The 14,886-nt window shown below is 46.8% G+C and overlaps 1 protein-coding gene across 1 annotated transcript in view; it reads right to left on the bottom strand.

Annotated features, from left to right (window-relative positions):
• The window catches only part of LOC120849326, a 37,941-nt gene that overhangs the window by 15,938 nt on the left and 7,117 nt on the right, over positions 1 to 14,886 (bottom strand). The window lies entirely within an intron of this gene.

Below are 14,886 nucleotides of genomic sequence, written 5' to 3'. Positions count from 1 at the left end.
GTATACAACATACCATTGTCATGTGAACGTAGCTATATTGGACAAACGGGACGTTGTATAAATGACCAAGTACGAGAACATGCAGCTAACTTAAGAAACATGACTGCACCTGGACACTTAGGAGCTCATTGTAGAGCATGCATGTGCAAGGCCAAGCTCGAAACTGTAAGCATCCTAGTTCACCACAAAGACCGGTCCGCCCGAGAAATACTTGAGGCCTTAGCCATAGAAGAAAATAAGACAACTGCGTCAGTTCACCATCTATCACCCTACAGGAAAGTGAAAAGAAGTTCCTGCAAGACGCAAATGCCCGTGAACGTACAAGAAGATTAAGAAAAAAGAAAACGAAAAAGAAGAAGACGTAAAAAGGACAACCACAATACCAGTAGAAGAAACAGCAGAGGGTTAATAAATAGTTGGTAGTCCAACGAACGGATGTCTTTTCTCCTTTCTCTCCTCACCCTTTTCTGTAAGTTCAGCTGGTTTCCACAATCCAAGTGTGTACAACCAACTAGCTCAGCTCCTTCCCATTTTATGTAGCCGTTGCAAAACGCGGGTATGGTATATGGCCGTCCCGGCACAGGCTTTGGATCCCTTCGCTTGCGCAAAAGATGGACTAGGTTTACACCATCGTTACCTGTTCTGAAGGAAACTCACGCGTTCAGCAACGCAGCTGTTGGTTTTGCCGCATCGCTTGCTCCGAGGTGAGAAGGGTACCTGAGGTATAAAGACGTGAGCGTCATGTCTTACTTTTAGGCTTATTCGGCGAGATACAAACGAGGAGGCTTGACGGGTTCACATCGCTGACTTGAAAGGATACTACCGTCGTCGCGATGGGGAAGACGTATAACATGACGTTGCGGTAGGACACAAGAAATACCCTGTTCTTGGCAACCCAGGAGGGAGTTTTGGAATGCGGACTTGCTGAGTAGGCCACATGGTACACGAACCCGTCGGCAACCAATTTGTCCGTGGACGCTATGGCCACTGCCACAGTCTGCGGCAGAGTACTTGTTCGCTGTGTGTTGTTTTAACACTTTGTTCTGCGCAGAATAGCTTCTTGGAAAGACGGCCATAGACGGCATAACCCAGGAAGTCCACCGGGAGGAAAGACGGGCCCATTCGTTTTCCCAAGTCTACAGGGTGGCTGACAGCTGTTCGGCCTGACGACCGGTTCAGGCAGGCAGCTCTAAGCCCGTTGCGACCTTTAAGCGGAACGGAGCAAGTCTGTCCGCGTCGGGCGAACCAGCTTGAAGCAAGCCCCCTGCTGCATCGCGATGAGTGGAACAAATAGCGACGGACAGGTCGGCATTGTCTGCCGACTTCGCTAGAAGAGCCAGCTGATGCTGGCACCAAGAAGGACCGATGCCGAAGGTCCCACCACCACCTACGCCGCTTTTGGACGCTGCAATATGGCCACTCCGGCAACAGCAACAGTGGCCGCCCATGACGCCCAGCGGCTCCCTGAGGCCCATGAAGTCCCCCGAAGTCCCGGCCTTGAGGGGGCTGGGGGGGAGTGTGGGATCCGAGGGTGAAAGGCGAGGCAAAGGGCACGTGACAGGCGGTCGGCGGAGAAGTTACGAGCTGGCGCGAGACAGTGCGTACTGAGCGAGGCTGGAGCTGGGCAAGAACGTCGGAGCCGGGCTGCTTGGCCTGGCCCATGGCGAACCCCGGAACGGTCCACCAGCGAGGTTCGAAGTCTGGACCGGTGGAAACGGCGGCCCCTGGCCATGTGACCTGGGCTACGACGATCCCGGGGTGGTTACGCAGCGAGACTCAGGCACTGATAGCCCGGGACAGCCAGCCTACGCAGCGCTTGCGTGGGAAGGACGATCCGCAGGCCTGGACACGAACTCCGACTCTGAGCTCTGATCAACGGGCGACAACAAGGGTCGGCGTGCCTGGACTGCCGGTTTTCGACGACGGGCAACCGGGAGGTACAGTAAACCCATTCGCTGTCTTCTCGTTGTGTTACGTCACTCCCAGGGTGACGAGCGAAACGCATACCGATCGAGCGGCGATTATTAGTAGAGTGACCTCCATAACAAGAACCCCACAGAGCATACCAGTATATTTCTCACGTCAGATACAGTTTCTATAAAATTTGATTTTGTAGTCCGAGGCGGATCGGCATTTCTGTCGATTATTCTCGCCTTCCAGAGACTATAGTAGTAGTAGATTGAGATTTTATGGCGCAAAAGCAACTTAGGCTATGATGCTCCAAGAAATAAAACTATTGCATAAGAGGATTTAGCAGAAGCAAGAGCTTTAGTAGCTGGTAATTTATTAATTTCTGAACATGAAATATGTATAACATATGCGCAGGACCTTACATTGTGATTAAAGCTACAATTTGCGTAAAAGATCAATACTTTCTCGAAACTTAAAAACCAGGGTTGGTGCGAGTAGTGGCTCGTTTCCAAGTAACACACATAGGTGTAAAAGGACATGCTCTTTGTACCTCTGGGCGAATCAGTGGAGGCATTTTTCATCATAAACAGGACATTTAAGAAGAATACTTAAGACACTCAACGGTTCCTGGCAATGTTCACATTCAGGAGGAATCTCCCCACCTCGATATTTATTTATTCGTACATTTAAGTACAGGCCGCATAGAAGGCGTTTCCGCCCGTACACATATGTGCCTATGTGGCCAGCTAGACGATGATGGCGATGCGAGGCTTCTTGGCTTGAGAAGTGTGGGATGATGATGATGGGATGGTGAAGAGGGTGAAAAGTGATGTGGGTGACGTATGATGAGGTACGCAGGGCATTCGTGGGTGTTTAGAGGTGTTTGGCTGCTGCCGTGCAGAGCTGTGTCACCTCGTCTCTGTCTGTGATGGGCAAGTTGGTGATGACGTCAGGCAGAAACCTCCAAAGCCTCGCACCCCGGAGGAGACATAAGTTGTCGTGCCGTTGGGTGCGCGCGAAGAGAGAGTCTATGCGCCCGGTTCGTTCGTTGCGCCGGGGCACAGAGCGAAGGTAGTCGTCCTGTGAGATCTCAGGACCAATCACCTGAGCCGGCAACCGTAGGGTGGCTACATCTCGCCGGTGGGAGAGTGTACTCCACTTGGCTGCTCTCAAGAGTTGGGTTGTCGGGATGTCACGTGGCAAAAAGCGAGGACTTGGAGAGGTTCAGCAGTATACGCCATAAGGTGCCCGCCGCTGGATGGTCTCTAGTGTCGCCTGAGCTGAGGCTCCCTGCGGTGGCCAGATAGGCGAGCAATGCTCTGATAGGGGCAGGACCAGCGCAGTAAACAGCTGCGCCAGCACAGCACGCCCCAGACCCTTACTGATAGTTTGCACAAATCCCAGCATCTGCCGTGCGCGTGAGGCGACGGAGTGAACGTGTGCAATGAAGCTCAATTTGCCGTGGAGGGTGCCACCCATCAGGGTTATTTTCTCCTTTCGTTCCCATGGAGTTCCATTAACAGTTAAAATTACTTGTGGATTCTCTGCTTCCTTTTTGTGGTGAAGTGAATTGTAGCAGTGTTTGATGCACTCAGGGGTGAGCCGCGTGTGTCCAATGCGTAGTCGACAAAGGACTGCTTCATAAAACCTGTCTCTTTGCCTAGCACTCTTCCACTCACTAAGGAAGGGCTTAATCATGTGCAGTTTGTTTGAGACCTGTAGGCTCCATTCTGCTTGCCACTGAGCTTCAGCACGGTGGGGGGGCACAGCAATTTCTGTATGGGATACTACCAATGTCTACAGCACCGGTGCAAGAAATGCCCGCAGCACGGTCTACCTCTTCATTCCTTGGGATTCCGACATGGCTTGGTACCCATCAGAATAGGATCATTACATCCTTTCTTGCTCGATGCTACTAGTTTGTTTTGTAATAAAACAACGAGAGCATTTTTGGGGTTTTAAGTGATGTCATAGCCCGTAAATCACTCAGCAAATGTGTATATATAACTGACCAGGAGTTTCTTGTTTGGATGATGTGATCTACTGAATCAGAAGGCCATGCAGTTCAGCAGTGAATACAGTAGCGGAAAAATTTAGCCTGCGAACACTTCTAACTGAATGAAGGGCCAATTAAGGCACAGCCAACAAATTATGCAGTTTTTGTGCCGTCTGTGTAGTAGTTGAAATGAGAATCATGTTCGCTGGGTAGTTCGAAAAATTATTGTCACATGACCTCAGTTGGGGTATCCATCTTATTGAATTTTGTTAGTGAAAACTTCCAACGTACGCAGTTAAAATCCCATGGCGCGACCGTCCTTGCAACTGTAGCAACTGGCAGCTTACTGTTTATCGCAACAAACTTTGCCAAATTCCGGTTTCTCATCGTGAATGGAGGGATAGTGTTAGGCTTGTTTTCGAATATCCTCTGATAATTAGTACCCTCAACAGCCTCCCGGGCTAGATGCTGAGCGACTGATCGTACCCTTAAAGAATACATAAATCCCAGGGAGAATCGCAGTCTGTCAAGAGACATCTCATTTCCCTCAGCACAGAGACTGAGCACAGGCGATGTTCTGAAGGCTCCGGTTGCTAAACGAAATGCCTGATGGTGAGTGGGGTCCAGTGCCTTAGGAGCCGATTTCCTAGCAGATCCATATACGAAGCTACCATAGTTCAGACGTGAGCGAATCACAGAGCGATAAATTTGCAGAAGACATTTACGATCAGAGCCCCATGACTTGTGGGACAGAACTTTAAGGAAGTTCAGTGATTTCTGGCATTTTATCATCAGGTACTTTATGTGAGATGTGAAGGACTGTTGACGGTCAAAAAAAAGGCCCGAAAACTTAGGCTCTAAGTTTACAGCGATGGGAATCTGGTGCATTCGTAAAATAGTTATAATTTTTTTTTAACATGGCTTTGTGACAATAGAACTACACTTTTATCAGTACGTGTATAAAACGCAACACTATCAAACTTCTGATAATTCATTTTTTGGCGTTTCGGCAGTACAACATATAGTTCTGCTTCCGTGAAATTTATAAATCACACATGCATTTAGAGATCAGAGGGGCCGTTGAAATAAAAGAAAATCCGGTGCTCCGGAAAAAAAAAAAGCTGGGACTCTAATGGCTGCTGTTTGTATCGTGAACTGGTTAGTTTTGTTTCTTTTTCGCACAAGGAGATAAGACACTTTTTAGAGTGAGTAGCTTTATCTTTTAAAGCACTGCTTCGCGGGAATGAAATGTAGGCGCTGAGGGACCCCTATTTAGGACGCAGCGCCATTCTGACTTGTGGTAGATTATTTCGCAACATTATGACACAACCCAATGAAAGAAATCAATGGCATATTTTGTTTTTGCAATGACGATATCAACAATCTACATTTAATTCAGAAAATCTTATCGTATGAGAAATCTCGGAGCGATAAAAAACCGAAAAAAAGGAAACTTTCGAATTGTTTTATTTTTCTATTTTGGTATTAAAGGAACAAAGGGCTCACTTTGCGATGGCTTTGCAAACCCACATCCATTCTCGCCGCTCGCGGGGCGGGAGGCTTTTGGGGGGAGGCTTTTAGGGTCAAGCCGTCCGCCGGTACCAGAACAAAAGGACGAGCTTTTTCTTTATTTTTGTTTGGAAGTAGCACTATATCGCGTAAGCCAATGGGTGGGAAGGCTTCCTCCACAGTGCCACCTCGATTCAGGAAAAGATCCTATCGGAGATTAAATTCTACTGCGATATCCTCCTAAGGTGTAACCCTACCCTTGGTTAGTGTGATTTTGAACCAACAGATGGCAGTGGGATCGCCTTCCAGGCCTTACACCAATGCGAGCAATCGTGTCTGGTGGCGCTTCGATACGTGGGGTGTTTCTTTATATCCTTAATTTGACGTCTCTGGTCGTTTTCTTGTTTTTCTTTGCGCGAGCTTGTTTTGGAACGCGCACGGCTGAGTCAGTTTTTGTGCAAGGGGGCCAGTTGCCTACGCTTTGAGCTCACGTTTCCGGCAAATGTGAGCAGAACAGAACGCGAAATTCGTCCTGAGCCAAGTGGCGAGACACCTGCACAGCAACACCACCGACGCGTTGAAAAATATAAAATTGCCTGTGCGCCGTTGTCGGAGATTTTAGAGGTCAATTACACATATTTTAATGTGATGAAATTTATATTGTCCCGAATGAAGATGACGAGAGAACGGACAGTGAACTGAAAAATAAAGGTTTAATCGGCGAACTTGTGCCAAACCAAAAAAGTAAACAAAGAGCGTCCAGGCAGCAGAAAAGCAGGCGGCGATTCAGCAGCGTAACAGAGAGCAAGAGCGAGACTGACTCGACAAGGTCGCGGGCAGCTGCTTATCTAGAATGCGTCACTATCTCGAAAGTGCGGCGAAGAAGGTTCGAACGTCGCGCGCTCGGGGTGAGGATGAATTGGCACTTTCGAGAACAAGAAAGCAGAGCGAGAGTTACATCTGGTGCAAAAATGAATGCGAATCTTCTAGAAGTCCGTGACCGAGCGTTGCTTTTTCAGCTCTGCGGGCGGCAATATGTCGGGCCGGCCCTTTTGTCGTGCATGTCTTTGGCTCTTCATGGATTTCCAGGAAGACGTGATGACGTGATAGACTTGGGTTTCCAAAATTCTAGCTTGAGGAATTAACTACTTATAAAATCAAAGAAAATAAACTATTTTTTAGGCGGTCAGGTGTCTTATTTAGGTAGCTGAGTGTTTATATTGACCAAAACCGCGAGACTAGAAAGAACACAAAGAAAGGCACTCAGGTTTAGATGTTGAGTTTGGCAAACCCAAAGTAGAACTGTTGTGGGAGTCATTATAAAAAAAAGCCGATGTTAAAAATTAACTCACAGCAATAAATGATAAGAGTTTATTTTAAAACGAATCTAGTGATAAATGCAATGACTGGGCAGGCAAAGATTCTGGATCTGTGGATAACTTTTGCACATAGCTTAAGCAATGTAAAAGGTATCGCACACAAATATAAATACAGTTTTTTTACCGCAAGCATAAACTACACATCGCCAGACACTCATTCTCCGCCAAAAGGTAGTGCTAGAGGTCACAAACAGATGTCAAAGTTTCAGTCTGATTCGATTACTTATTCAAAAATTATAAGTGATTTTCTAAAAAGTTCAATGGGAAAATGGTGCCCGACGGAGATTTCGAATACATGGGGCTCTATGGCACCAGAAACCGAAAACAGGGAAGAATGGGCGCCATTTTCCCAATGAAATTTTCAAATAATCACGTAAGTTTTGAATAAGGTGTCCGTTCGGGATGAAACTTTGGCATCTGGTTGTGACCTAACGCTACCTTTGGGTGGAGAATGAGCGTTAGGCGATGCGTAGTTTATTTTTGCGGATAAAAAAAAACTAAATTTTTTTGCTGACATCCTGTACCAGCCTTAATTTGGTGATTTATGCGCGCTAGTAGTGGTGTACATAAATGAAAGAGATGCCAACGGGTAGAGTTTGACGTTGTATAAAATATAGTGTAAGCACGCACCTGGTACGCTGATTAAGTATGAAACAGCCCTGCATTTTACACTAGCGTCGAGCGTATCGAAAGTTAAGGGTGCGTCAAAAGCTAAAGCTTGTACACATATACTGCTCATGCCGTTATGTTTGAATACTCCTAGCACTTTATTACCCTAAAATTTGGGGTAAGTTGACTCCTGATTGCTTACAACAAAAAGACAGAAACATTCTAAATCCGGGTTGATAGAAAAAGTCCACCTGCTGACAGCTACCAATCATCTCGGCGCTGATTATGAGTACTCACTGCATGCCACCGATCGCGTGCTTAGCACGAGTTTTCCCCACGTGATTTCATACAATCGCAATTGTTCTTGACAAAAAACAATGTTTACTCAGATAAGCGGTCACTTGGGAAGCTTAGAATATTTTGTATTGAATGTGGCACACGTGGCAAGTTGCTTAGGTTTTTTTTTTTTTACAATACGCGAAATAAAATGCTGCTGGGTTACCTTGGTCTCTAATGAATGTAACACACAAAAGGTCACAAAATGAATCGCAGTGAAAAACGAAAACTAGACGTCTGCACGCGTACGGGCCAGCCCGCGGGCCACGGGCCGGCAAGGCCCGCGTGCCGGGCTTGGGCTTCGCGGCGATCATCATGAAAGCCCGGGCCGGGTACGGGCCTTGCATCCAAGTCTACAAGGCGGGCCGAGGCGGGCCAAAAAAAAGAAAAACTGAGTTAATTATTTTTTTTTTTAAGTGGAGGGGTCGCCGGGGGGGCTAGAAGGGAGGGGGGGGGGGTTGTTTTGCAGAATAAAGTAAAGACATACGATAAGGCAAAACGAAAAAAAAAAACAATTGGGGTACGTGTGTCGTTTTCGTCGCCGGCGGCACCGCCGTCGAGGAAGCGCTCCTCCCCATCCAGCGCCGACACAAATGGGATACACAATGCTCAGTGCCCACCCTCGCAGGCTCGCGCCATCTGTGCCTACAACTCACAATATGGGTAAAGAGGTACTGCTTCCGCCAAGGCCGTTGTCTCAAAGGCGCTTCTTCACCTAACCACTTTCTGGCAAACCACCGGAGGAGACGGCGCTATTCTTTTGATGACAACTTTTTTGTCGGTTGTGGAGGGCTGGAGCGAGCAATTCAGTATACTCCGTTCACTCCATAGCTGAGACTGTAGTGGGAGCTACGTTCCCGCCGGACCAATCCGCCGCCTCCCTCTTATGACCTGACTCCGCTGTCCGCGCCTGGGTATAGGCTGGAGCGTAATGACATGCCCAAAAGAGAGGCGTATGACTGGTCCAACAAAGACGTATAGCTTCCATCGTTGTCTAAGTAAACGGAGTGTAGTTCGTCGTTTCTTCCTCTTTTTTTTCACTTTCAACTTGGGGAGACGCATCCTTTCTTTCGGGACTTTTGCACGTGATTTCGCTTACTGTTGCTTTCAACACTGGTTTCGTCTCATCCAAAAAAATAAGAAACGGAGGCCGCTTTTTTTTAAATTAGGAAGCGGTGCTGCGTGAGGGTGGTATATGTCTCCAGGATCGCTCAACAAAGGCAGCAGTAAAAAAATGAAAGCCGTTAACATCTCCCTGTAACGCCGGATTAGAGCGCAGCTCTTGAGGAGCAGGATGGAAGTGCACTGAGGGATAGGTGACTACTTGAGGTCACGTGACCTCAGGGGGAGGGGGTCGTGTCACGTCAAGGGGTCACGTGACCTCGGGTGGAGGGGGATCACGTGGATCGCACGACCTCAGGCGGGTCACGTGACCTCGGGGGGCCACGTGACCTGGGGGGGTCACGTGACCTTGAGGGTCAAGTGACCTTGAGGGTCACGTGACCTCGCGGTTTCGCCGACGGCGACGGCGACGCCGACACCGCTCAAGCCGGAAACGGGTCCCTAAGAGCTGCGCTCTAAAAAAATAAGTTTGAAACATCCTGAGCTGGTAACGTTTGGCGAACGAATGACAAACACGAAACAAGAAGTTTCGTGATCGTTTTGCTATTCCTTGCCAGGGTCTTCGACTCAAGCTGGTAGACATTACCAAACCGCCTGTGCATAAGCTAGTACAGCGCGTAGTGCTTTCTTCGGGACGGAAACACTTGTATGGTAAACAATAAAGCTGGGAGGAAAAAAAAATCAATTTGGGAGCCATTCCATCAACTCATTACCCCAGTGGCCAGCGATGTAGCTGGTCTGCGGAAGCTCCATAGGGGAAGGGCTCACAGCATCTGTAGACAATAAACCCCGCCCAAATATTTTGGTATTTTGTTTGTTAGTATCCTCAAGTTCCCGGCGTGGGTGACGAGATTCTCGATCCGGCAGTGCAGCAGCGTGCAGGTGGAAGATGCAAGTTGCAAAAAGACACTCGGATTTGAAAAAGCAGCTATTATCCGTTCCGGTGTGCTAAAACTTTTGAGCAAAACGAGCGAGAAGAGCAATATCTGAAAGACATTCTCTATGGTGGTGGGTGCAGTATCGTCGGAACCGCATGGAATCGTCTAGTATGATGTGTGCAAAGGATTTCTGACGTACAGCGGCGGCAAGACCGGCACATAACGCACCTTGGCCGGCACCGGTGGAAACCCGTCCAGCTTACAGCACCTATCACCTCCTTCCTCCAGGTAAAGGCACTCAACCTATACTCGAAAAGTCGAGGCGAAGTAATCACGGCATGTGCTTAAATGCGCGCCAGGGACCTACGTCCTTTTTACACAGGAAGTGGAACTGGCTTTAAAATGTGTGTCGGGCACTAATCAAAATTGGCGCCAATTTCGGAATTCTTGACGTTGCGGCTACCCTCCCTGACGCTACAACAATTTCATATCATGTGGCCGACGTCGCGGACAGTCTCCGAGGCGCAAGAAGGTCGGAAGTGGAACTTGCAATGAAAAAGAGTAGATGTGCAGCAACCACTGACATGTGGACCGAGGACTTCAGGAAAGTTGCTTATACCTCGCTGACAATTCACTTCATCGATGATACTTGGAACATTGAGAGCAAGGTACTGTTCACTTGTGACTTTCCTAACGAAAGAAAGAGCGGCGAAAACATCAGGAGAGAACTGCAGCGCAGATTCCTAAATTGGGGCCTTAATGTGGAGCTCTTGAAAAACATCACTTTCGTGACAGACCAAGGCGCCAACATTGTTAACGCGCTACAATTGTTCACGCGACTAAGCCGTGGAGCCCACTTGTTGAACACTGTGCTTTGCCACGTGTTTAACTCGGAGTTCATGGCAAATGAAGTGCCAAACCTGAAGGATTCGATTGAAAGAACAAAGGCTGTCGTGACCTTCTTGAAACAAGCGGGCCTTCTGAATCGCCTGCAAAAGACCGTCAATCAAGACGTGCAAACGGGGTTGAATTCAAAACTAGGCATACTGAAAACGGTCCATGACCAGTACGAGAACATCCAAGCAGTGCTGGACGAACGAGGTAGCCTCCTGACGGAAGGAATCAGCAAAATTGATATGAAGCTGCTGATTTTGTTGTTCAGCCATTCAAGGATGCCAGCGATGCGATGGAAAGGGACACGCTTCCAACATTACTGTTGTTCCTATTGCACTGGCACAAGCTCAAAAGGCACCTGAGCGCATAATGCCACCGTGACGATGAGTTCACACGGATCAAGAATCAAGCTGCAAATTTCCTTGCAGCAAAGTTGAAAGCTCACGACATTCACATGACTGCTAAATTTCTTTGGTCCCAGTTTCGTCAGCTTCGCATGCTTTCTGGCAGTGATCGCTATGAAGTCCTTGAGAAAGTCGGGCAGCGATTGAAATTAAATTCGGCTTGCGTGAGCCAAGATTAAGAGCTCCCAGGATTCCAAGAAACGAAGTGAGCAAAAAGAGCATCGGACGACTTTCTTGAATGGAACGATGTGCGTCAATTAACTTCAACTACTGAAGTATCTGACGAGCTTCAGCGATATTTGAAAGTAGAGTTTCCAAACTTCAGTGAGAGAGAACTTCTGCCCTTTCGGAAGTGCCATCAGTGTGAGTTTCCAGGGCTATCTCGACTCTCCAAGCAGCTACTTTGTGTGCCAGCCACGAGTAGATCCAGCAAGAGGAACTTCAGTGCTGCTGGCTGTCTCATCCAGGAAAGGAGATTCCGTCTAAAGCCACATACGGTCAATAATCTTCTATTTTCGCACAAGAACCTCTAAGACCACTCGCTCTACTTTTTGTTAATCTGGACCCGAGTCTTGGAAAATATTTGGTGTCTTTTTCATAGGAGTACATTTTTATTTTAAAGCCCTGTTTTGTTTAAAGTGTCCGAGTACCGATCTCCCTTTGCCCCACTGCCGACTCTTCCACTGCCGACTGGTTGAGCGCATTCCTGTGTTGTTATTTAGTTTGGCGTGTTAAAAGTGTCTTATTTTCGTCGTCAACGAAGTTTCGCAATGTATTTTAGATGGCTTCACGTGTGCTGATTTGTCTTAGTAACTGCATGACTTGATATACATTTAAGTGGACTTCTCGCATTCATATTCATTTAATATTACACTTTGTCTCACAAAAAGGAGGGTTTAGTTTTTTATGATATAATTTATTTGAATTCAAAAGGCATGTCAAAGAGTGTTTTTCATGTGTGTTTTCGTGTGCTAATATTTCACGGTGAACATTTATTGCCTCTTGAGTTGTAATGCAAATATATGTGTGACAAAAAAATGATGCTAACTTTCAAGTACACTGTAATAAATATCCGCACTAGTGGCAGGTGAGCCTGCCATTCTGCGTAAATTCAGCTTGATACTGGCGAAAATGGAACGGGCCTGAGCGCCCTTACGAATATGGCAGATCTGGACTTATATAAAAAAAAAAAACAAATATGGATATATAAAAAATTGGACAGATCTGGTCATATCAAGCATATCAGTTTATATAAGCCTTATATAACCAGATCTGCCCAATTTTTTATACATCCATATCTGGGTCTGCCAAATAGGGGTATATCTGCCTCCCATATCAGGGTGCTTTTTTTTTTTTCTTATTCTTGCAGGTTTGTTTTTAAAAAAAGTCATGAAAGCCACACTTATGCGGTTTCTGCGAGTGAGTTATACGAACAGGGGGACATTACGTGGGCACTAAGCTTTGCGATTACTCGGCTAATTAATTAAAATTCACTAATGAACTTTTCAATTAGTGAAAATAGACATACGGTTCCAATGAGCAGCTAGCGGGGCGTCGTCCAAAATCCCTAAATCAGTCATCTTCAGAAAGTCTTTCAGCGCGTGAGAAGCGCACTTAAGCCACCACTCGTGGAGCGGGTACAAGGCTAGCGGTTTCGGTAAGGCGCCCGCGCAATTTTTCTGTCTCTTGTCTAGCCCCAGCCTTGTACCTGGTCCACAAGTGGTAACTTCAGCGCACTACTGCGCTTCACACGCGCTCAGTCTTTCTAAAAATTACTGGTTTAGGGGTTTTGTACGACGGTCAGCAAGTTTCTAATTGAAACCATATGTCTATTTTCACTAATTAAAAGTTAATTAATGAATTTTATTCAATTAGCCGACTTATCGTAAAAATTGGCAAACTACATAACGTCCCTCTGGGCGTATCACTCTCGCACAAACCGCATAAGTGTAGCGTTCACGGCTTCTTTTAAAACAAATCTGCAAGAATAAAAAAAAACAAAAAAAAACGATATTTATTGTGCTGGTAGTTGACACTTCGACCCTCCACAGCGGGAGCAATGGTAGACTGTGCCGCGCTCGGCTGTAGCAATTACCCGGTATCCCGGCGATCGTTTCGTCAGCATGAACCGCGAAACAGTGTCCGTCAAGTTAGAGAAAGTACAAGCGGGCGGAGAGGGATACGCCCGCGGATGACCTAGCATTGTTTACCAGTATTTCGCAAAATCGTAAAAATCTTTCTACAAGCGACTCGTAAAGCCGCTCGTCAAATTTTGGAACGCGTAATTAAGAGTCTGTGCTTCTGTTGTTTTTTGGCGACACGTCAAAACTTTGTCGGCGGCATGTCGAGACTTTCTGCTCGTAGCGCAATCGCACCAATGCCGAAACATTCTGCACAATGATTCTCTAGGCTGCCAGAAGATAGACACGGCCTAAATCTAGAGGTAATCTGGAAGAATACATTTAGGAAAAACGATCAATTGTCACGAAGTAGGTTGCGGCGCACTTACGTTGACGAGACGCGACTTGAAAGGTGTTGTACGAGGGAGAAGTCGACACGGCCACGGCAAAACCACCACTCGAACACAGAAGCGAGAAGGTGCCCGTGAAGATTCAACACGATGTAGCACAAGCTGTCGCTTGTAGAACCGAACACTAAACGCATCAGAAAAAATTCTTGGGCTCCTTTGAAGAAATCACTTGCAGAAGCAGACATACGCATCTGCCACAGAGGGAGAATTCACACGCCAAACTAGGTCCGGCTAAACGCATTCCGAGATCGGCAACGGCTAACGCGTCATCCGTCAAACCACGTGACCACTCACCATTTACAACGCTTTCAGCTTAGGGAGAGAGAAAAGGATCGAAGGAGCGGCCAAAACGGGGTTTCACGAACAAAAGGCTTATCTTTTGGGGCCACAACCAGGAGATGTGTCACTTGTAACGAAGGTTGACAGTGCTGTGAATGCTATGTGTGGCCTTGGGCGCCAGGCAGGTGCGATGTCCGGCTTTGTCACCAGATCCTAGACTGTAGTCACGTGATCCTAACCGGAGACACGATGGGCCTAAAACACGCGTAGCGTCTACCCTGCTGTCAATACCGAGTGAACATACAGCTCTATGAAGTCTAGCTTTTGAACTCAAAACGATGCAAGTTTCAAAATACTATGTTTTACGCTGTATAAACCACATTATAATTTTAAATGAAAAATTAATGCGACTATTTTTTTTTGTGCATGATGTCGACAAATAAACAGATAAATAAATATGTGTATATATATATATATATATATATATATATATATATATATATATATATATATATATATATATATATATATATATACAGAAATCAAGATCAGAAACGACGGGTCACTAAGCTGCGAGGGAAACGCCGAGATAGAGCTATATGAGCAGAAAAGACGCAACGAGCTGTGGATAACGAAAAAGAGAAAACTCGAGCGTGACAAAATATCTGACGCATGTCCCCAACCGACGTTCATGATGAGTACTGATTCGATGGCAGCCGAAGCAACTATCCATGCCCACTCTCCACCGCCAGGGCCTACACGGGTCGCAGACGCAGAACCGTCGCTGGCTTCAAAAAACTTCGCCGCTCTAGACACGATTGGCTGCCGGCCGCAAGTTGCAGCGCGTTCCGGGAGACATTGCGAAAAAACAGTGGACAAAGGCAACATAGTAAATTTATCGGACGCAGTGTTAACGCGGGAAGAGACCAACATCCTTTCTAAAGGATTAACCTTCTGCCCCACAACTGGCCACTACAACGAGTTTCAATTGTACCAAGATCTGGACAAGTTTGCCCGAAACATGAGGCTCCGCGAGTAC

Source organism: Ixodes scapularis, unplaced genomic scaffold (genome assembly GCF_016920785.2).
Source record: "Ixodes scapularis isolate PalLabHiFi unplaced genomic scaffold, ASM1692078v2 ptg000065l_1__unscaffolded, whole genome shotgun sequence".
Taxonomy (NCBI): domain Eukaryota; kingdom Metazoa; phylum Arthropoda; class Arachnida; order Ixodida; family Ixodidae; genus Ixodes; species Ixodes scapularis.
The sequence above is the reverse complement of the archived record's forward strand: the minus strand, read 5'-3'. Positions and strand labels throughout refer to the sequence as shown.